The sequence below is a fragment of the Pleurodeles waltl genome, chromosome 8 (assembly GCF_031143425.1).
Source record: "Pleurodeles waltl isolate 20211129_DDA chromosome 8, aPleWal1.hap1.20221129, whole genome shotgun sequence".
NCBI classification, from domain to species: domain Eukaryota; kingdom Metazoa; phylum Chordata; class Amphibia; order Caudata; family Salamandridae; genus Pleurodeles; species Pleurodeles waltl.
Window position 1 is genome coordinate 1059668833 of NC_090447.1, and position 24535 is coordinate 1059693367.

Genomic DNA, 24535 nt, shown 5'->3' on the forward strand with positions numbered 1-24535 from the left:
GTTGAAGCCAGGCAAAGTCCTTCTTGTGGTGAAGCCCAAGTGTGCAGCTGGTGCAGTCCTTCTGAGTGCAGGTTCCAGGTGCAGGCCAGGGGTCCAGCAGGGCAGTCCTTCTTCTCCTTTAGTTCTTTTCTTGTTGAAATCTGGTGGGGATCTGAGGTGTGGGGGCAGGTCTGCCAGTTTTATCCTTGCTCCTGGGTGAAAAGCAGGGGGGTCCTGGTTCTCCAATCAGGTACAGGGTCGTCCCCCTGTGATGACTACTTCCTGGGAAGTGTGGCAAAAATCCATCCCAAAAGGCAATATTCTCTAAAAATCCAACATGGCTGAATCTGATTTTTGGAGGTTACATCTGGCTGAGCCCACCCACTGGTGTGGCTAAAAATCATAAACACACCCCTCTCCTGCCCTCTCCTAATCTAATCAAGGGGGCACCTAGTTGTCTGGGGTTGCAGGATGTGGGGGTGTTGCTGGTTGCTCCAAATGTCCTTCTCTGCCTTTGAAGACCAGTTTGGCAGCCCTCCCCCTTCCTGCCTCACCATCTGCTGAGGGAAGATTCTCTCCCACAAGCACATTCCTTTGTGTGAAGCCAGGCCACTTCACACCTCATTAAGGTAGCTTGACTAAGCTGCTGCAGGCTGGCCAATCAGAGCACAGCAGCAAAAACAATGCAGGGCTGAAATTGGCAACTTTTTAGGTAAAGTCTAAAACTCTTTACCTGAACAAGTTATATTAAATCCAACAAGTGGAAGTTGTGGGATTTATTACAACAATTAATTTGATACCAAATTCTTGGTATGCAACATTTAAGGAGACTTTAAAATTTAAAATAAAGTCTCCCCATTCTAGCCTATGAAGGCTATTTACTTCATTGAGGGAAAAACGAATTTGGCTGTTTTTACCTCACCAGGGTTTATAAATCTATTTTTATAAAGTCCCTGCTTATAGTTACATGGCACCCAGCCCTAGGGGCACATAGGGCACACCTTAGGGGTGACTTATATGTAAAAATAAGGTAGTTTAAGACTTTGGAACTACTTTTAATTCCAAAGTCGAATTTGCATATAACTTTAATTTAAAAGCAGCCAGCAAGGCAGGCCTGCCTTTAAAATGACACTGGGCACCTCAGAAGTGCACCTAGGTGTGCACCACCTATGCTGTGGTCCCTAAACCTACATGCCCTACCATATACTAGGGACTTATAGGTAGGTTAACTTAGCCAATTATAATTAGCCTAATTTGCATATCGATTTTACACAGAGCACAGGCCCTGGGACTGGTTAGCAGTACCCAGGGCACCATCAGAGTCAGGAAAATACCAGCATAAAGTGGAAAATGGGGGCAAAAAGTTAGGGGGCCTCTGTAATCAGCCCTGTTTTCTCACACAAGCCCCCCCCAGCCCACACGCCCAGGAGACTCAGCCCAACCCTGGGAGAGTCTTCCTGGCTTGTTAGGCGAGGAAGACAGTGAAGAAAACTGGCTGTCCCTTTGCAGGGCCTACTCTGCCTTACATCCTCCTGTCATGGTCACTCCCTCTGGGTAGTGAAGCCATCCCAACAGTGAAAGGGCCCATCTCAAACTGAAACTTCCCTCTAGGGGGGTGTTCCTCCTCTCTCTCTGCCAACTTGGGTAGTGAGGTGCCCACCTCCCCTACTCCTAACTTTGCTAGGGCAACACCTAGTTTACCCAAAGAGGTCACCCAACACTTGAGCAACCCCACCATGACCAACAGGGTCAGGGGGCCTACTTTGCTATTGGCCCTGGGGTCTGCCTCCCAGGCCAAGTACAGTTCTGCCAGGAAGGCTAGCACCCAGCAGAGGCTACTGACAGCTGTCAGTACCCAGAACCACACCCTAAGCTCTCCACTGACAGGTGGCTGAGCTGCTTTAGGGGCAACTTTGGGGTCCTGGCACCCCTCTTGCTGTTTAGAGTGGGGGGCTACCACCTCCTGTGGCATACACCCTCCTTCCACTCTCCCTTCTGTCAGTGCAGGGGCAACACCCTGCATCTGGACAGCTGCCTGACTACTCAGGACTTCCTTGGGGTCAGGGGAAGCCTCACCAGTGCCAACTCTGGGCTCCCCCCCTACTGGGGCAGAAGGCCTTTGGCTCCCTGGAACTCTCTTTAAGAGTGGCCTACCCTTCCTTTTCTTCTTTCCTTTTCTTGGGGACCCCTGTCTCCTAACTGTAGGGACTGACTCCCCAGGACTTTGGGTTGGGGGGGGCGCCCTGGGCGACCGCCCCACCTGGGACCAGACCCACCTCTGGGAGGTCATTGCCCAGGATACAATCTAGGGGGAGGTCAGCACTGACTACCACCCTAAACCAGTAATCAAAACGTGTACACTGTTCCAAAGAGAAGATATTGTCAATAAGGACAGAGACAGAAGACTGAGAGAAGGTCTTGTAGGAGTGCCCTCAAGCATCACACTGAGATGCTGGGCATCATCATCGGGCTAACTCCTCATCAGACCGGCACTGCAATATCTGACGTGCCACCACCCAAAAGGTGGTGGCTCTACAACCGAAAGATAACACTACAGATCTTCTTAGGTCCGCAGGACGTGCTAACAGAGGAGGTAAGGAGAGTGAAGGGTAAATAAAATTGGCTCTGCACACCTGGTTGCCAAATTTAATATTTGTAGTAGGGGTCATGCCAAGGTTAAAAACAGGTAGGAGTCTCAAGGGAATAATGTCTCCTATACTCCTAAGAAAAAAGGAAGGAGGAAAAGAGTCTTCACTCCTTACACTGGGTCGACATGTTTCGCGCCTACTCGGTCAAAATCGATCCACTGGCGCTTCATCAGGACCATCTAATTGTTAACTTCTCCTTCATATATAAATTGAAAAACACAAACAAACAATGGTGGCCGTAAATGCTGGGAGGTCACTTACAGTCTATTGACCAGTCGTCACAGTCAGTCTTACAGTGAGTCGCCCTGCATAGGAGACTTCGATGGGCAGTACTTTTGCCCCAAGCCTAGCCTGTCTATATATGTACCAGTTTGAAAAGGATTTCATCTTACCAGTAACAAACCCCTTTTTTAATAACATTAAACTATAGCGTTGTTACATAGATGCCATTCTCATTATATGGCAAGGCGCTCTGTCCAACATTGATCTATTCACAAGCTGGATCAATACACTAGATCCCTTCTTGAAATTCACAGCACACATATCCACTGCACAGGTACCTTTTTTGGACCTCCTGATTCATAATGTGAATGGCAAATTAGTGACCGACACCTATCACAAAATCACTGATCGGAACAGCCTCCTGAGATACGATAGCCATCACCCGAAGGCTCTACGAGACAATCTCCCTTTTGGTCAATTTCTGAGACTACGTAAGAACTGTTCCTCAGCTCATTTGTTTGAAGCACAGGCATGTGAATTGAAAGAGAAACTCCAACATCGATGTTATCCCATTAAGATTATCAACACATCTTACAAAAGGGCTAAAAATAATCACAGAGAGGCTCTTCTAGAACCCACCATGCGGGAGGAACAAACACGATTGACTTGTGTTTCAGCATATACTCCGCTTTCCAACACTGTAAAAAAACTCATTAACAAAAGGTGGCAGATCCTATTGAGTGGGGGATCGCAGATCGCGAGACCCCTTTTTGCATTCAAGAGATCCTCCAATATCAGGGATCTGATTATTCATACACGACCACGGAAACAGGATGTTTCCACAGATCAGCCCACTTTATGGAATCTTCCTCCGGTTTCAGGACACTATCCGTGTGGTTCATGCAACGTGTGCTCCCTGACCAAGCGGATAGATAGTCTACAGTTGAAACACGTGGGAATCTGGCGCTTGACGAAACACACCAATTGTAACACACACCATTGTATATATTTGATCACGTGCCCATGTGATTTACAATATGTAGGGATGACATCAAGACCAGTTAAGTTACGAATTAACGAACACCGCAGCAACATTAGATGCGCGCGGATCACGACCAAATTAAGTTCACATTTTTTAGAAGCAAGACATGGTCCCAATGATATGTGGTGGACTGTTTTACAAGCACTGAGACACAATGAAAATGACCCCAAACATCTGTTTAGGACTGAACAGCAGTGGATTTATCGACTGAAAACAGCCAGTGAGGGCCTCAACGACGATATTCCTTGGTGGACCCTGTCTCCCTAATCCTCCTGACTGACAGATGTTGATTAGTATTGCCCCTCTGAATATACGGAGTTTCCCAGATAGAGGTGCAATAAATGACTATATCATGACTAAAGACTATTGGGTCATTGGCCTCTTTAAGAAGGTCAGAGTAGACAATGGTGTGCCGATTCCACCTCATGATGAAGAGTTTTTAGAACAGGATATAGTCCTGGACGAAGATACCATTATATACTTCCAATAGTTAGAGTGACAGGATATGGACTTTTCTAGTCGATCACCCCCCTTTTTTCAATATGGCCACCAATAAAAGTGGCAGACTTTCATTTGGGATCGACGGTAGGCTTATGAGGTCAATATAAACGATAAATACATCATACATTATTCCACTCCAAGATGGCCGCTGCGATTGAGATGATTTTGTTAGGCCCTCGTCACTGTGGATTGTGCCGACACTGACGCGACGTACTGAGGGCCAGCTGCGTGTATACACGCTTGACTTTAAAAATGCCTCCCGAACGCACGCTTCCGTTATAACAAGGTACGCGACCTCGGGTAGGCAAAATAGCAGACCACCAGCGGAAGAGAAGTAAGTGACGATGTAGTATGTCAGCCGTTTTTACTGTCTGACAATACCTTTGGATACCTTGACCGTACGATGGGTCAATTTATTCATAGCCATTGCATCGAGAGCGCAATTTTCCAATACTGTGCCTTGACAGATTGTTTACAATTTTCAGTGATTAAACGTCTCACACGAATGTTTTAAGATGGGTTAATGTATGCATAGCCATTTTAGTGAGAGCACAGTTTTTCAACAACACTGTGCCTTGACAGATCGTTTACAATTCCCTGTGATTAAACATCGCACACTGTGTTTGATGTTTTGACAAAGTTTGGGCCACAGATACATTTGATTATGAGCCGGGTGGTCACATCCACGTCTGGAGGTTTAATGAAACAATGGACTCATAGATTGTAGAGACATCCTCCATTAGCTTGTCCCTTATACATTACGAGAATGGGTTGACAAACAATTAGAGAGGCTAGATACCCCCATCCAGATTGTGGAGACATTTTTCTATACCGACAATTTTGAATGTGAAACGCAGTGTAAACGTGTCTTTAATCATTTTGCAAATTTCTTTTGACGGTGTACTTTATAAAAACTTTTATGTTTAGAGAACTCACCTTGGTCATGAGGTTTTATGCGTACCTATGATGCCCTGTCTTTAAAAAGGGATGGTAAGCTTCCTATTATGTTCTCTTTTTCTTTGGGATTATATGCCTATCACACTCACTATTGATAGTAAGACACAATGAATGTCTTTCCTTTGCACTTTGTTTTATAAGAGTGTTTTGTCTCCTATGCAGGGCGACTCACTGTAAGACTGACTGTGACGACTGGTCAATAGACTGTAAGTGACCTCCCAGCATTTACGGCCACCATTGTTTGTTTGTGTTTTTCAATTTATATATGAAGGAGAAGTTAACAATTAGATGGTCCTGATGAAGCGCCAGTGAATCGATTTTGACCGAGTAGGCGCGAAACATGTCGACCCAGTGTAAGGAGTGAAGACTCTTTTCCTCCTTCCTTTTTTCTTAGGAGTATAGGAGACATTATTCCCTTGAGACTCCTACCTGTTTTTAACCTTGGCCTGACCCCTACTACAAACAATAAATTTGGCAACCAGGTGTGCAGAGCCAATTTTATTTACCCTTCACTCTCCTTACCTCCTCTGTTAGCACGTCCTGCGGACCTAAGAAGATCTGTAGTGTTATCTTTCGGTTGTAGAGCCACCACCTTTTGGGTGGTGGCACGTCAGATATTGCAGTGCCGGTCTGACGAGGAGTTAGCCCGATGATGATGCCTAGCATCTCAGTGTGATGCTTGAGGGCACTCCTACAAGACCTTCTCTCAGTCTTCTGTCTCTGTTCTTATTGACAATATCTTCTCTTTGGAACAGTGTACACGTTTTGATTACAAGTTTACGTTTAGGGAGCAAGTACACTGGACCAGATTAATTCTCTCGGTCCTCCCCGTTTATGTAGTATATTGAGCAGCTGGTTTGCTGCAGGACTTCTTCAGTCTACTAGTAACCATGGATAATTTCCAGGGTCTGAGCTTTGACGATGACGTCGTCTCAGCCATTTTACAAACACCCTCTATTCTTTCCAGTGATGGCTCAGCTCCTTCCGGGAGCCTCAAAGAGGAGTGGGACAAACTATCCTCCCTGAAAAAAGAATTGATAAAGACAGTCATGCATGGGACCATTATGACCGAATATTTGAGAGCAAATATTGCTCCAAACGGTTTATTGGTTTCCAACGTGCCTAGAGTCTTCCTGCAAGACTTAGCCTTCAGGAAGGACTGGGCACAGATTGCATGGAAATGCACTCGGGACTTGCTAGTGTTGATTATCAACACCTCGAAACGACTAGCAGAGTCCATAGTCATCCAGATTAACTGTGTGGAGAGTTCCATCAAAACCACAGTGACCATAGCAGCATTCAAGAGTCGGCTCTTAGAAATCAATACAGAACTCAATGAAACAAAGGAGTTTCTGACACAACAAAAAATTTCCAAGTTACAAAAAGATATTACTAAATTCGAACGAGAGAGAGTTTACCCATATATCAAGGAGGATTTCGAGATAGACACACAATCCAAATCATCAGACGAATCCTCCTCAGCAAATAGGAAAACTCGGATTTACAGCAGTAGCTCCTCCTCTGATGGTTGGAGTACCGACGAGAGTACACCTCAACCTTATTACAATTTTCCCCAATATTCCCATAATCAACCACTGTTCTGGCAACCTCCCTACCCCTTCTTCCAACCACGCCCTATTCCACCTTTCGGGCCTTTTTTAGGCCGCGGCCCGGGCAGAGGAAGAGGCAGAAGGAGAGGAAGAGGCAGAAGAGTTCATTGGGGCCGGGAGGAACCCCAAATGATAACCAGAAGCCAGAACAAGACTGTCCCGCAGAGGACCTAGTGGTCAATTTATCTCAGAGACATTTATCTTCGGACGAATTGAAAGTCCTAAATAGAGGACTCGGTTTTGTCCCTACTCCTTCTGAAGATTCCTTTCATCTTCAATGTGAGTTATCTCAGTTTTTCAGAAAGGTTCGACTACATTTCTTTTTCAAAGATCGACCAGAACCCCCTATCATTCATGATACTGGCTTAAAAAAGCCCTCCACGTTCATGCCTCCTGCTAGCTCTCTCCCTTGTGAAGTCCTAGCCTTTGAAAAAGCTGTCCTGCGAGATCTTGAGCAGATTACTCCCAAACGACCTTTTGTCAATCTCCCTACCACTGAGCAAGAAGCACTCAAGACTCTATCACAGGACCCGTCTATTGTTATAAAACCAGCAGATAAAGGAGGAGTGATAGTCATTATGGATTCATCTGATTATAGACAGGAATGTCTCCGCCTTTTAAGTGATAGGACCTACTACACACCCCTCAATCGGGATCCCACCAATTCATTACAATCACAGATTAGGATCATGATTAACGAGGCCAAAGGGAATTCATGGATTACTCCAAGAGAGGCAGAATTTTTGGAGAGTACTCATCCCCGTTCTCCGTATTTTTACTGCCTCCCCAAAATCCATAAAGGCTCTCGTCCACCCCCTGGTCGCCCAATAGTTTCAGGCATTGGGTCGGCTTTGGAACCATTATCTACGTTCTGCGATTCATTCCTTCAACCTTTAGTAAAGAGTTCAAGAACTTACCTGAAAGACACTAAACATGTCTTGAATCTCATAGAGATGATCAACTCCACTATCAAGGTGGAGGTACTGATTACGTTAGATGTAGAATCTCTCTACACTAATATTCCACAGGCCGCTACCTTAGAAGTCGTTGAATCAGCCCTCCGACAACTACCATGGACATCCCCTACTCCGGTAGACTTTGTAATGCACTGTGCATCCTTGGCCATGACACAGAATTACTTTCAATTTGAAGATACTATATACCATCAAATCAGGGGGACTTCGATGGGCAGTACTTTTGCCCCAAGCCTAGCCTGTCTATATATGTACCAGTTTGAAAAGGATTTCATCTTACCAGTAACAAACCCTTTTTTTAATAACATTAAACTATGGCGTCGTTACATAGATGACATTCTCATTATATGGCAAGGCGCTCTGTCCAACATTGATCTGTTCACAAGCTGGATCAATACACTAGATCCCTTCTTGAAATTCACAGCACACATATCCACTGCACAGGTACCTTTTTTGGACCTCCTGATTCATAATGTGAATGGCAAATTAGTGACCGACACCTATCACAAAATCACTGATCGGAACAGCCTCCTGAGATACGATAGCCATCACCCGAAGGCTCTACGAGACAATCTCCCTTTTGGTCAATTTCTGAGACTACGTAAGAACTGTTCCTCAGCTCATTTGTTTGAAGCACAGGCATGTGAATTGAAAGAGAAACTCCAACATCGATGTTATCCCATTAAGATTATCAACACATCTTACAAAAGGGCTAAAAATAATCACAGAGAGGCTCTTCTAGAACCCACCATGCGGGAGGAACAAACACAATTGACTTGTGTTTCAACATATACTCCGCTTTCCAACACTGTAAAAAAACTCATTAACAAAAGGTGGCAGATCCTATTGAGTGGGGGATCGCAGATCGCGAGACCCCTTTTTGCATTCAAGAGATCCTCCAATATCAGGGATCTGATTATTCATACACGACCACGGAAACAGGATGTTTCCACAGATCAGCCCACTTTATGGAATCTTCCTCCGGTTTCAGGACACTATCCGTGTGGTTCATGCAACGTGTGCTCCCTGACCAAGCGGATAGATAGTCTACAGTTGAAACACGTGGGAATCTGGCGCTTGACGAAACACACCAATTGTAACACACACCATTGTATATATTTGATCACGTGCCCATGTGATTTACAATATGTAGGGATGACATCAAGACCAGTTAAGTTACGAATTAACGAACACCGCAGCAACATTAGATGTGCGCGGATCACGACCAAATTAAGTTCACATTTTTTAGAAGCAAGACATGGTCCCAATGATATGTGGTGGACTGTTTTACAAGCACTGAGACACAATGAAAATGACCCCAAACATCTGTTTAGGACTGAACAGCGGTGGATTTATCGACTGAAAACAGCCAGTGAGGGCCTCAACGACGATATTCCTTGATGGACCCTGTCTCCCTAATCCTCCTGACTGACAGATGTTGATTAGTATTGCCCCTCTGAATATACGGAGTTTCCCAGATAGAGGTGCAATATATGACTATATCATGACTAAAGACTATTGGGTCATTGGCCTCTTTAAGAAGGTCAGAGTAGACAATGGTGTGCCGATTCCACCTCATGATGAAGAGTTTTTAGAACAGGATATAGTCCTGGACGAAGATACCATTATATACTTCCAATAGTTAGAGTGACAGGATATGGACTTTTCTAGTCGATCACCCCCCTTTTTTCAATATGGCCACCAATAAAAGTGGCAGACTTTCATTTGGGATCGACGGTAGGCTTATGAGGTCAATATAAACGATAAATACATCATACATTATTCCACTCCAAGATGGCCGCCACGATTGAGATGATTTTGTTAGCCCCTGGTCACTGTCGATTGTGCCGACACTGACACGACGTACTGAGGGCCAGCTGCGTGTATACACGCTTGACTTTAAAAATGCCTCCCGAACGCGCGCTTCCGTTATAACAAGGTACGCGACCTCGGGTAGGCAAAATAGCAGACCACCAGCGGAAGAGAAGTAAGTGACGATGTAGTATGTCGGCCGTTTTTACTGTCTGACAATACCTTTGGATACCTTGACCGTACGATGGGTGAATTTATTCATAGCCATTGCATCGAGAGCGCAATTTTCCAATACTGTGCCTTGACAGATTGTTTACAATTTTCAGTGATTAAACGTCTCACACGAATGTTTTAAGATGGGTTAATGTATGCATAGCCATTTTAGTGAGAGCACAGTTTTTCAACAACACTGTGCCTTGACAGATCGTTTACAATTCCCTGTGATTAAACATGGCACACTGTGTTTGATGTTTTGACAAAGTTTGGGCCACAGATACATTTGATTATGAGCCGGGTGGTCACATCCACGTCTGGAGGTTTAATGAAACAATGGACTCATAGATTGTAGAGACATCCTCCATTAGCTTGTCCCTTATACATTACGAGAATGGGTTGACAAACAATTAGAGAGGCTAGATACCCCCATCCAGATTGTGGAGACATTTTTCTATACCGACAATTTTTAATGTGAAACGCAGTGTAAACGTGTCTTTAATCATTTTGCAAATTTCTTTTGATGGTGTACTTTATAAAAACTTTTATGTTTAGCGAACTCACCTTGGTCATGAGGTTTTATGCGTACCTATGATGCCCTGTCTTTAAAAAGGGATGGTAAGCTTCCTATTATGTTCTCTTTTTCTTTGGGATTATATGCCTATCACACTCACTATTGATAGTAAGACACAATGAATGTCTTTCCTTTGCACTTTGTTTTATAAGAGTGTTTTGTCTCCTATGCAGGGCGACTCACTGTAAGACTGACTGTGACGACTGGTCAATAGACTGTAAGTGACCTCCCAGCATTTACGGCCACCATTGTTTGTTTGTGTTTTTCAATTTATATATGAAGGAGAAGTTAACAATTAGATGGTCCTGATGAAGCGCCAGTGGATCGATTTTGACCGAGTAGGCGCGAAACATGTCGACCCAGTGTAAGGAGTGAAGACTCTTTTCCTCCTTCCTTTTTTCTTAGGAGTATAGGAGACATTATTCCCTTGAGACTCCTACCTGTTTTTAACCTTGGCCTGACCCCTACTACAAACATTAAATTTGGCAACCAGGTGTGCAGAGCCAATTTTATTTACCCTTCACTCTCCTTACCTCCTCTGTTAGCACGTCCTGCAGACCTAAGAAGATCTGTAGTGTTATCTTTCGGTTGTAGAGCCACCACCTTTTGGGTGGTGGCACGTCAGATATTGCAGTGCCGGTCTGACGAGGAGTTAGCCCGATGATGATGCCTAGCATCTCAGTGTGATGCTTGAGGGCACTCCTACAAGACCTTCTCTCAGTCTTCTGTCTCTGTCCTTATTGACAATATCTTCTCTTTGGAACAGTGTACACGTTTTGATTACAAGTTTACGTTTAGGGAGCAAGTACACTGGACCAGATTAATTCTCTCGGTCCTCCCCGTTTATGTACCACCCTAAACCAGTCAAGGATACCCTCCCTCTATAGGGGCACTATGGCTACAGGTTTGGAGGTGACCTCCCCTGTGGCTATCCTGACTTTCCTTGTCTCTCCTGGGACATACATGTCTGGGGTCACTAACCGGTCACTCACTATAGTGTGACTGGCACAGGTGTCTCTCAGGCCAGTGGTAGGGATCCCATTCATTTGAATGTGGTGGAAGTGCCTACTCCCACCCTCAGGGATCACCAGCTTACCATCTGGTCCTGTCTCCCAGCTCAATGCTAGGAGGACTTCATCATCTGAGGAGTCCTCCTCTATGGCTACACTGGACAGCCCAGTGCTAACCACCTTCTTTGGACAGGCTGCATCTCCTCTGAAGTGACCTGTCTGCTGACAGTCAAAGCAAGCCCTTCGGTCCAAGAGCTTTTTTAACCCTGGGTCTCCCTGTCTCTGCTTGTCAGAGTGGGAGTGGGATTTACTCTCCTCCTTCTTAGGGTTCTGGGGTACAGAGGGAGTCTCTGTGGTGGGCTTACCACCTCCCTCCTTCGGTTTTTGTGGACCTGACCCCCCCTTCTTGGAGTCTCCCCCCTGGGATTTGACAACCACCCTGGTTCTCAACCACTCATCAGCTGCCTCCCCTAGCTCTCTAGGGTTGGTCTGCTTAGAGTCCACTAGATGCTGGCGTAACCTTTCTTGGGTACAATTGGTCAAGATGTGCTCTCTCATGATCAGATTGTATAACCCCTCATAAGTATTTACTTTGTTACCAATAATCCAGCCCTCTAGTGCCTTAAGTGAGGTGTCTACAAAGTCCACCCAGGACTGGGTGCTTGTCTTTTGGGTGTCCCTAAACTTGAGCCTATACTGCTCTGGGGTTAGACCAAACTTTTTAGTCAAGCAACTCTTCATACTGGGGTATGAGTCTGCATCCTCCCCACTCATGGTTAGGAGCCTATCCCTCCCAGAGTTGGGAACTAACTCCCAAAGAAGTGAACCCCAGTACTGAGGCTTGACTCTTCTCATCTGGAGGGCCCTCTCAAAGGCCCCCAGCCCCTTATCTATGTCATCCCCCTCTACATAGGCAGGAACCACCCCCTTGGGTAATCTGGGGCTAACTCCCCCACCCATGGACACCTCAACTTCTCTGTCGCTGCCACCATCTCTTTTCTCTTTCTTTGCCCACTTTTTCTTTTCTAGGGCCAGCTTCTCTGCTTCCAAAGCTGTGTATGCTAGCTGGGCCTCCAGCTCTCTTTCCCTGATGGATGGGTTCTCTCCTCCTGAAATGACCCTCTTCCCACCACTAGCTTTGGGTCTGCCCCTAGTGACTGTATTTACTGAGGACCGTTCTTCCTCATCCTCACTTGGGCTCAGATGCCTTCCCTCCCCTGAGTGGTTAGAGCTAGCATCCTCCCCTTTTTCTCCCTCCTCTGGAGCTTCCTCTGACTCTACCTCTTGGGTCTCAGCCCATGCTGTCAGGGATTTGATCAGGATTTGCTTCCTGAGATCAGTGGTTGCAGGCAACCCTCTTTCAATACACAACCCCCTAAGCTGGACTACTGTCAGTGTGGGTAGGCTAGCCAGATCAAGCTCCATGGTTCCCTAGTTTTGTGTCAACAAAAACTTTTTGCAAAAATTGGAAACAATAATTTAGAAAAATTACAAAAATTCAATAATAGAAATTATTCCAAATTAAAAATTGTAATTTTTTTTTAAAACAATTTTTGCACTAAGACAATTTAAAGGATTTTAAATTTGTTTTACTCAAAACTGTAACGTGATACTGAACACAAGTACAGGATCCCGTCGCTGCTTCCCAAACTTTTGGAAAATGGGTTATTGGTAAGTGCAGGTAGGTACCTACACCTAGCAACAAGCCACTAACCTCCACTTAGGTCCAGTTAGGTCTCAGTAAATTAACCCCAGCTCAACCCTTGGTAGCTTGGCAACGAGCGTCAAGGCTTAACTTAGGAGACAGTGTGTAAAGCATTCAAATATCACAAAACAGTATTTAAATAAAACACAGGAAACAGTTTAAAAATCCAAAACCAATTTATAAAAATAGTTTATATTTTTATCTTTAAAATGACACAAAAACGAATAAAATCAGATAAAGGGAACCGGAGATATGAATTTTTAAAGAATTATTATTTTTCTAGCGCTTAGAAACAAAAAGTGCCAATCGGGTCATCTGGTTGCACTTCGACCGGGGCAAAGTCAAAGTTTCAGGCCGACCGCGATGGAGCCCTGCTCGGCTACAGGTTGCGGGAGGCCTCGGTTAAAAAGTTACCTTCTGACTTAGTCTTTATTTTGAAGATTTTCTTCAGCGGGACGAACCTGCCAGTCGAATCCGACCTCCTGGAGCCCTTGTCCGGATACGCGATGCTGGATTCCTCGGTGGAGATTTTTACCTTCGGACTTAGTCGTTTTTTCGAGGTGAAAATCCTTCGACCGGGGTAAACCTGGATCTTGATCCGACGTCCGTGGAGCCCTTCTCGGATACGATGGCTGGAAGGTCCCAGTCAACTTTTTACCTTCGGACTTAGTCTCTTTTTCGGAGATTTTTCTTTACCAGGACGAACCACCAAATCAGGCCGGGTCGCGGTTGAGGCAAGCCGGCTAGAATTGCCGCGGCGGGTCGGTCCCTCTATGGAGCTTTTTTACAAAAATTCTCAAATCTTCTCCAAACTTCTGGGGCTTCACCCAGATGTTCTTTTAAGGTTCTTTTGGGGTCCACAGCTCACCCCAAGGGTCCAGAAGTTCTGAGATGGTCCTTGGGGGGTGTGGACTACAACTCCCAGAATGCACCTGGCGCAAACTCCTTTTTGGCCACTGGACAGTGGTCAGCTGGTCACTTTCTTCAGGAGTTGGTGCAGGGGACTCTGGTTAGCAATTTTTCACCTGTAGCAAACAGGGGGTCCCTCCTTGAACCAGTTGAAGCCAGGCAAAGTCCTTCTTGTGGTGAAGCCCAAGTGTGCAGCTGGTGCAGTCCTTCTGAGTGCAGGTTCCAGGTGCAGGCCAGGGGTCCAGCAGGGCAGTCCTTCTTCTCCTTTAGTTCTTTTCTTGTTGAAATCTGGTGGGGATCTGAGGTGTGGGGGCAGGTCTGCCAGTTTTATCCTTGCTCCTGGGTGAAAAACAGGGGGGTCCTGGTTCTCCAATCAGGTATAGGGTCGTCCCCCTGTGATGACTACTTCCTGGGAAGTGTGGCAAAAATCCATCCCAAAAGGCAACATTCTCTAAAAATCCAACATGGCTGAATCTGATTTTTGGAGGTTACATCTGGCTGAGCCCACCCACAGGTGTGGCTAAAAATCATAAACACACCCCTCTCCTGCCCTCTCCTAATCTAATCAAGGGGGCACCTAGTTGTCTGGGGTTGCAGGATGTGGGAGTGTTGCTGGTTGCTCCAAATGTCCTTCTCTGCCTTTGAAGACCAGTTTGGCAGCCCTCCCCCTTCCTGCCTCACCATCTTCTGAGGGGAGATTCTCTCCCACAAGCACATTCCTTTGTGTGAAGCCAGGCCACTTCACACCTCATTAAGGTAGCTTGACTAAGCTGCTGCAGGCTGGCCAATCAGAGCACAGAAGCAAAAACAATGCAGGGCTGAAATTGGCAACTTTTTAGGTAAAGTCTAAAACTCTTTACCTGAACAAGTTATATTAAATCCAACAACTGGAAGTTGTGGGATTTATTACAACAATTAATTTGATACCAAATTCTTGGTATGCAACATTTAAGGAGACTTTAAAATTTAAAATAAAGTCTCCCCATTCTAGCCTATGAAGTCCATTTACTTCAATGAGGGAAAAACAAATTTGGCTGTTTTTACCTCACCAGGGTTTATAAATCTATTGTTATAAAGTCCCTGCTTATAGTTACATGGCACTCAGCCCTAGGGGCACATAGGGCACACCTTAGGGGTGACTTATATGTAAAAATAATGTAGTTTAAGACTTTGGAACTACTTTTAATTCCAAAGTCGAAATTGCATATAACTTTAATTTAAAAGCAGCCAGCAAGGCAGGCCTGCCTTTAAAATGACACTGGGCACCTCAGCAGTGCACCTAGGTGTGCACCACCTATGCTGTGGTCCCTAATCCTACATGCCCTACCATATACTAGGGACTTATAGGTAGGTTAACTTAGCCAATTATAATTAGCCTAATTTGCATATCGATTTTACACAGAGCACAGGCCCTGGGACTGGTTAGCAGTACCCAGGGCACCATCAGAGTCAGGAAAACACCAGCATAAAGTGGAAAATGGGGGCAAAAAGTTAGGGGGCCTCTGCAATCAGCCCTGTTTTCTCACATTGATTAATAAAGGCAACACTAACTTTTGATTAGAATTATGATCAATAGGTAATAAAAACTATTAACCTTCTCATGGTTAATGGTTATTTCTGATTAACATGGTATTCTTTTTGGGTTCCTTAAGTGTTTGATATTGATCTATTGATGTTGACTTTTGGTTCAGTAATCACTGCATGATTAGGATACTCCACGCGATTCAAAAGGTCCTTCAACGTATATGCGTTCACTTGTAAGTTTACTTACTAGGGACCAGGTGCGCTATCAATTGCCTGAGTGCTTTCGCCAAATGGCTGGCCATAGACGATGGTTCCACTTTAAATATAGCTAAGGTGGAAACACTGTAAGTCCAGATAGAGTGGGGATCCACTGTGAATGTGCAATGTCTACTCACAAGGCCAATGTGTTCCCTATAAAGTGTACATTACACATTGCTAGAGAGAAGGGGGTCATGTTATGGCCCACCTTGTGTTTCTGCAACATAGCAGACATCAAGTCCCACAAGATCACGTAGTGTGGTGGGATTTGCCAGTTCTGGTGACCGACTTGTTTCCCCATCTATATAAACTTCCCTCCTCCCATTCTCAGTTGTATATTGAAAACATTGGAGGTGTTACGAACTTTGGGGCCACTGCTCGCATCCCAGGAATAGGAACCATCAGTGGGCCACAGATAAGTGATTAAGCAAGTGCACTGGACGTCGATGTTTAATTATCTTACTTTAGCTCTTCTGGATGCTGCTAAGTGTTAAGTGGCACATTTTGTTTAGGGACACTCTCGGTTTGTTATTCTGTATATTGCAGCAAATTTTGTACTTCGAGGGTTGCCTATAATACCTGCATTTAAGTATCAGCATAAACTACATAGAATATCAGACTAAAAGATCTGATATGAAGAGTTTTTTGACAATTTTACATCTGTGAAATGCGTGAATGAGAACAAGCATATAATAAAGTCTCCTAAGGACCCTTTAAAGAAAACTAGATTCTAAGATACAGTGACATTGCAACTAAGAGCTAACCTGAGGATTTATATATGATTGAAAAACTGTGGAGCTTGTGTTGTAAGACAGTTATTATTATTATTAATATTATTATTTAAACACTTGTAGCGTGCATTGTTCACCTCACAGGTATCATGGTGCTAGCAAAACTGCCTGTAAGACATTGAGCAAGACAAAACTGCGGTCAACTATAAAACTGAGGTTCCAATTTCTACTAGGGAAGAGTGCGTTTTTTAGGTTCTTCCTACATCCAGCCAGATTTTCGTCAGTTATAAGCGCTGGAGGCAATTTATTAAAGCCTCAACCTGAAAAGACTGACCTCCAGTGCTTGTTCTTCTGAAGCTTGGTACACATACTAAGTTTGCAAACGCAGACCGTAGTCGCCTCTGAGGCCTATAATGACACAATTTGCTCCTCAAAAGGGTTGGGCATGTACCATTTAAAGCTTTAAAAACAATACACATTGCTTTAACCCCTTGGATGCATGGGACATAATGGTTACATCCTGGGCAGCACCGCTAGGGTACCCAGGACACCCGGCCCTCAGGAAAGCGCTAGCTCTTTACGCAAGGGCTTCCCACCCCCCTCCCATGGGCAGAGCTGGAAGGGGAATTGCTTCCCCTTCCACTGCTGACCCTACCAGTGAGGTCTGATGACGTCAGTGCGCGATTGCGCACTGACCTCATTAGAGGTCGCCTCACATCGTGCTGGAAGCGTGCTCCCAGTGCGATCCGAGGAGAAACAAATTTGTTTCTCCCCTGTGCGGGGGCAGGGGAGCTCAGGGAGGCTGGAAAGGTCTCTCTGAGCATTCCTGCAGCACAATTGCATAGCGATTGTGCTGCAGGAACGCCACTAGACACCAGGGATTTGTTTTTTTTTAATGGGAAATTGTCATAAGGGGAGCGACCCCATAGGCAAGGGGCAGATCAGCCTCTTTTAATCTCGAAGGGGGGCAGAAACCACTAGGTGCCAGGGATTTTTTTTTTATTACAGCTGTGGTGCGACCCTGTTAGGGTCGCTTCCCTGGGTGACAATTTTATTTTAGGCCATTTCTGCCCGCCTTAGGGGCAGACAGGCCTATTTTTCTTTTGCCAATCTGCCCCAAAGGGTGCAGAAACCACTAGACACCAGGGATCGCTCCATTGGGGTGCAAATTTATTTTAGGCCATTTCTGTCCCCCTTAAGGGAAGATCGGCCTATTTTTGTAAGGCGCATCTGCCCCCAAGGGGGGCAGAAAGCCCACCAGACACTTTTTTTTTTTTTAAAGTGGGTGGAGGTAAGGCCATACCCCCACCCCAAACATATGGGGACAAAGTTGTTCTGCCCACCAGTACGCATATGGGGCAATTACCCCTGATCCACTCCCGCCGGGGGCAGAAAGCCTACTGGATGGCAGGGAATAAAAAAAAAAATTAAAAAATAGTGGGATGATGGCTACCAATTAGTATGGGCAGGGTTATGCCCCCACCCCAAATGAAGGGGGTAACAGTCTTTCAGCTCTCCCTCCGCTTTCCCCCGCACACTAAAACATCTTATCCCATGGCAAGCAAGAGGACATTTGATTATTTGGGGTTTTTGTTTTACATTTGGGCCATGAGAGCATGTCTAACTCTCAAAATCATCCTACTTGGAATGGTGAGGGCTGCACTTTTTGGACTTTGGTACGCTGCCATGTAGAAAAATCTATGAGACCTAGACACTAAAAACTAAACATCTGGATGAGTCCAGGGTGGTGAGCTTCGCATGCATCCTCCACCATTTTCTTACCCATAATGCCCTGCAAACTTCCAACTTTGCTTGAAATCACTTATTTTTCCCACATTTGTGTGATGGAACCTTCCGGAATCTGCAGGAATCCACAAAATTCCTACTACCCAGCATTGTCACCTCTATACAAATAAAAATTCTGCCCCACTTGTTAGCACTAGGCCTACCCACACAAGTGAGGTACCATTTTTAATGTAGGACCTGGGGGAACGCTGGGTAGATGGAAGTTTATGGCTCCCCTCAGATTCCAGAACTTTCTGTCACCGAAATTTGCCAAATTTTGAGGTTTGCAAAGGATTCTGGGTGTCATAACCTGGTGAGAGCCCCACAAGCCACCCCATTCTGAACTCCCCTAGGTGTCTAGTTTTCAAACATGTATAGGTTTGTTAGGTTTCACTAGGTGCCGGCTGAGCTAAAGGCCAAAATCCAAAGCTAGGCACTTTCTAAAAAACATGTCAGATTTCAAAGTAAAAATGTGATGTGTCTATGTTGTGTTTCCTCTCGTGGGCATTAGGCCTACCCACGCAAGTGAGATACCATTTTTATAGGGAGACTTGGAGGAACACAGAATAGAAGAACAAGGGCTTATTGCCCCTTGTTTTTCTCCACATTTTTCCTTCCAAATATAAGACAGTGAGTAAAAAAGATGACAATATTTGAGAAATGCCCTGTAATTTACATGCTAGTATGGGGCCCCTGGAATTCAGAGAAGTGCAAATAACCACTGCTTCTCAACACCTAATCTTGTGCACATTTTGCAAATACAAAGGTTTCCTTAATACCTATGTTTCACTCTTTATATTTCACCAAATGAATTGGTGTATACCTGGTATACAATGAAAACCCATTGCAAAGTGCAGCTCCTTTATTGGCTCTGGGTACCTAGGGGTCTTGATGAACCTACAAGCCCTATATATCCCCACAACCAGAAGAGTTCAGCAGACCTAACGGTATATTGCTTTTTAAAATCTGACATCGCAGGAGAAAGTTATAGAGTAAAACATGGACAGAAATGGCTGTTTTTTTCACCTCAGTTTCAATATTTTTTTATTTCAGCGGATAATTTCTGTAGGAAAACCTTGTAGGATCTACACAAATTACCCCATGCTGAATTTAGAATTGTATCTACTTTTCGGAAATGTTTAGCTGTCTGGGATCCAGCATTGTTTTCACACCCATTTCTGTCACTAACTAGAAGGAGGACAAATGCACAAAAAATAGTAAAAATGGAGTATGTCCCAGTATATTGCCAAAATTGTGCTTAAAAATGTGTTTTTCTGATTCAAGTGTGCCTTTTCCTGAAAGCTGGGAAGATGATGATTTTAGCACCGCAAACCCTTTGTCAATGCCATTTTGAAGGAAAAACCAGGAGCCGCCTTCTGCAGCCCTTTTTTCTATTTTTAAAAAATGTTTTGCTGTATTTTGGCTAATTTCTTGGTCTCCTCCAGGGGAACCCACAAACTCTAGGTACCTCTACAATCCCTAGGATGTTGGAAAAAAAAGAACGCAAATTTGGTGTGGGTAGTTTATGTGGACAAAAAGTTATGAGGGCCTAAGCACTAACTGCCCCAAATAGCCAAAAAAAGGCCGTGCAACTGAGGGGGAAAGGCCTGGCAGAGAAGGGGATTATAAACAAATCTTTCTTTGACCGGAAACCAGCGTAGCTCCCTTAAGGCACTAGCAGCAGAGTCAAATCTAGTTTTATTAAGTGCAAGCTTCACTGTCATTCTTTGGACTCCCATTAAATTTCAGTGAGTTCTGCTTGAGCCACTTTTCCCTCTCCATTATGCAGGTGTATAGCCTATTTATCTGCATTGAGCTGTTAGTGTAGAAGGAGAAGATAATCTCAGGTTTGTCAGTTCACAAACGCAATGATGTAAGACTTAATCAGCATCAATAGTGGCCATAGATGCACTTTAAAAAGAATGGGGCTTAGTGCTGAACCTTGGGGTACCCCATTGGTCAACTCCTTAAATTTAGATTGGAAAGGAGGCAGTGTAATTGCTTGGTGTTCGACAGATATGATTCGATTCAGTCTAAAAACATGCCTTTAGCCCCTATTCCTTCAGTCTACTGTGCAGTATTTGAAAACTGAGTATATGATCGAAGACATATATGAAAATCTTTTTTACAAGGTCAATAATATTCTTTAAAACTGTGGCTACTAATTCATCTGTCATAAAAAAAGATCTAAAATCCATTAAAATGGCTGACATATCTCATCAAATCAGAACTGCCACCTAGACCCGTCTAGCGCCAAATTTATGGAGTTAAAGTCGTTTTTTGGAAGTGGAAACCTACCTTGTCTGAATGAGATGCAAGGTAGGCGTTTCCGTGCAAAAAATGACTCTATGGCCTTAATGCCATATTTATACTCCCATGCAAAAATGGTGCAAGGGAGGGAGGAGGGGTCAAAAAATGGGGCAAAGCTTGATTTGCCCCATTTTTTAAAGCCTGGGTCAGGGCAGGCGTTAGGGGACCTGTGGGCCTATTTCCATGGTGGAACACCATGGAATAAGCCCACAGATGCCCTCCCCAAGCCCCAGGGGCACCCCCACCCACACCAGAGGGACTGCGGAGGATGGGGGACCCCATCCCAGGTAAATACAGGTAAGATTGCATTTTATTTTTGAAAGTGTCATAGGGGACCCTGAAATGGGCCCCCATACATGGCACAGGTTGCAATGGCCATGCCCAGGGGACCCTTGTCCTCTGTGCTGGCCATTGGTGTGATGGGCGTGACTCCTGCCTTTTCTAAGGCAGGAGTGATGTGGCATGGTAGGTTTAGCACCATAAAATGACGCTAATCTGGTTAGAGTTATTTTTTTTACTCTAACCTGCTAAAGTCATTTTTTGGTGCTAAACCCTCTTCTTCTATACTGCCAGCCCCACCCGACTAAAGTAATTTTTTTTACTCTAGCCTACCCTTTGCATTCCATAAATATGGTGCCCAGCTAGTGCACAGAAATAGTGCAAGTCGGTGCTAAACGTTTCGGTGCAAAACTGAGTTAGTGCAATTTTGCAGCAAAAAATATAAATAAGGGCCAATATTTTGTACGTTTGTGCCACTTTTTCATCAAAAAATGACGTTAATGTGGTGCAAAAAAAATATAAATCAGGGCCTTGGTGTTAGACGGGTCTAGCACCAAAGTGTAACTATAGAGTTAGTCTTGCACTGAATTAGAGTAAAAAGAAAAATTACACTAATTTGGTGCAAACAGAGTATAAACATGCTGCAGAGTATAAATATGCCCCTAAATATGGCATTAAGGCCATAGAGTCATTTTTTGCACGGGAACGCCTACCTTGCATCTCATTAAGGCAAGATAGGTCTCCACTTCCAAAAAATGACTTTAACTCCATAAATTTGGTGCTAAATGGGTCTAGCCCCAAAGTATAAATATGGAGTTAGTTTTGCACCGAATTAGAGTAAAGAAAATGGTGCTAATTCAATGATGCAAACAGAGTAGAAATATGCCACTAAGTTCTTCCGCTTTCATTGGGTCTATATTGTCAAGTTTGCTGCTGTATCCTTCCCCTTGTCCTGTTTTATTAAATAGTCGGGTTTTCCTGACCAACCTATCCTCAAATATAGTTTCACATTTGTCATTCATAGTGTTTCTAATTAACTCTGTTTTTTATGAATGAAGTCTGAAAATGTGTTGCACAGTTCCTGCAATGGTTTCTCTGTTTGTTTGACACAGTCAGGCTTAGCCAGGTCTTTTAGTATATCAAATATGTTTAGGCTTTCTAGCTGCTTCCAAAATGGTCATGGAATAGTAGGTTTGTTTGGCTTTCCTAATTTCTCTTCAGTACTGATTTAGTGCAGTTTTTAAAAGCTGTTAGCCATTTTCAAATAAATTCTATGCCATTGCTTTTCAAGCTTTCTGTAATTGTTTTTACTTCCCTTCAAGGTTGCTGTGTACCAAGGATCTGACTGTGTATGTTTTACTGTCAAGGTCTTCACAGGTTTAATTTTATCTAACATCTCTGTGATTACATTTTGGAGACATTCATAGTTTTTCTCCAGTGCGATGTTCTCATTATTTAATTTTTGTAGGTCAAATACCCTTTCCTCTTTTAACCTTCTTAGTGTAGACTCTACCTTGTCAGGTTTTCATATTTGCTGATTCTATTACCTCTGAATTAGGTAAATGAGTGATCCGACCAGCTTACCGGAATCAGACCTGGTGCTAGTAATAAATCAAGGGTATGGCCCTTCCGAAACTGGTTCTAGGATGCTTGTTTCTGGTTCAGGGAGGACCTGGCTTGGCAGTTCGGGCTGGACTATTCCATTGAGGAACAGGGTCAAGACTGATTTGCATATGGCTGGGTACAAACTGGGGTGGCGTAGTGAGCAAAAAAACAATGGATTAAACTCAGATTTCTGTGATTGGGGGTGAATGTTTGTATTGTTCAGCATTCCGTTCATCATCTGTTCTTTTACCAATTGATGTGTTGAGCCATAAACCAGGTCCAAACTGGGGTGGAGTGGTGAGCAAAAAAACGATGGATTAAACCCAGATCTTTGTGATTGGGGGTAAATGTTTGTATTGTTCAACATTCTGTTCATCATCTGTTCTTTTACCAATTGATGTGTTGAGCCATAAACCAGTTGTCTCAGGCCTAAAGTTTCACAGGAGCTAAGGATGTCCCTAATCTCAGCCCTGATATTGAAATCCTCAAACATCCAGAAATTGTCATGGGTCAAAGCAAGGTTAGCAACTATATTCAAGAATGGTTGAAAGAAGTCCTGTATAGTCCCAGGGGTTCTATGATACAAGAGTCCTAAAGAGACTGTCCCACTTATTTCCTTTAGAGAAAAGCCCATCAGTTCTACTCCTTGTATAATTTGGAGGGTAGATATTTCTCACTTTGCTTTAAAGATAATTGCTATCCCTCCACCTCTTTTTCGTTTCTAGTATGGTGGATGACTTTATAACCCAGTGGACATGTGAAGTCCAAGTCTACTTTTCAATCCAGTGGGGGTCCACGTTTCTGTGATAAAGACAAGATCCCACTTGAGTCAAGTAGGAGGTTTAGTTCATCCGTATGTTAAACCTAGTTTTGTGCATTGATAAGACTGCATTTAAGCACTTTGGGGCATATTTATACTTGTTTTGCGCCACATTGGTGTTTTTTATTTCTACGTAAATTCAGTGCAAAACGAACTCCATATTTATACTTTGGCGCTATCTAGCACCAAATTTATGGAGTTAAAGTTATTTTTGGGACGTGGAAATTACTTTGCGTCAATGAGATGCAAAGTAGGCGTTCCCGTGGAAACATTACTCTATGGGCTTAGTGCCATATTTATCCCCCTGTGCTAAAATCACACATGGTAGGGAGGAAGGATCAGAAAAATGGTGCAGGCATGGGATAAGCCAACAGGTGCCCTCCCCAGGCCCCAGGGACACCCACACCAGAGGGACAGCAGAGGATGGGGGCCCCCATCCCAGGTAAGTATAGGTAAGTACAGGTAAGTATTTGTTTTTAAAGTGCCATTGGGGGTTCTGAAATGGGCCCCACTACATGGCACTGGGTGCAACGGCCATGCCCTGTAGACCCTGGTCCCCTGTGCTGGCCACTGGGGTGGTGGGCATAATTCCTCTCTTTTCTAAGACAGGAGTCATGTGGTATGGATGGTTTTGCGTCAGAAAATAACTCTAGGCAGGTTAGAGTCATTTATTGAATTTTTTACTCTAACCTGCCTAACGTAATTTTTTGGTGCAAAACCCCCTTCTTCTATACTGCCAGCCCCACCTGACTAACGTCATTTGTTTTTACGTTAGCCTACCCTTTGATCCGGCTTGCACCATTCCATAAATAGGATGCCCGACTGGTGCACAGAAATAGTGCAAACTGGTGCTAAACATTTTGGTTCAAAACTACGTTAGTTCAGTTTTGCATCAAAAAGTATAAATCAGGGCCTTTATCTCCCATTCTAGCTTCCAACCTCCTCCCTTTACTGGTCTTACATTTGTCATCTCTTCTTCGTTCAGACCCCCATGCTCTCCTGTAGTAAATGAGACCTAAGCCTAAGAAGTTCCTTACTTGAGTATGTTTTTAAAATTCAGAGGTTTA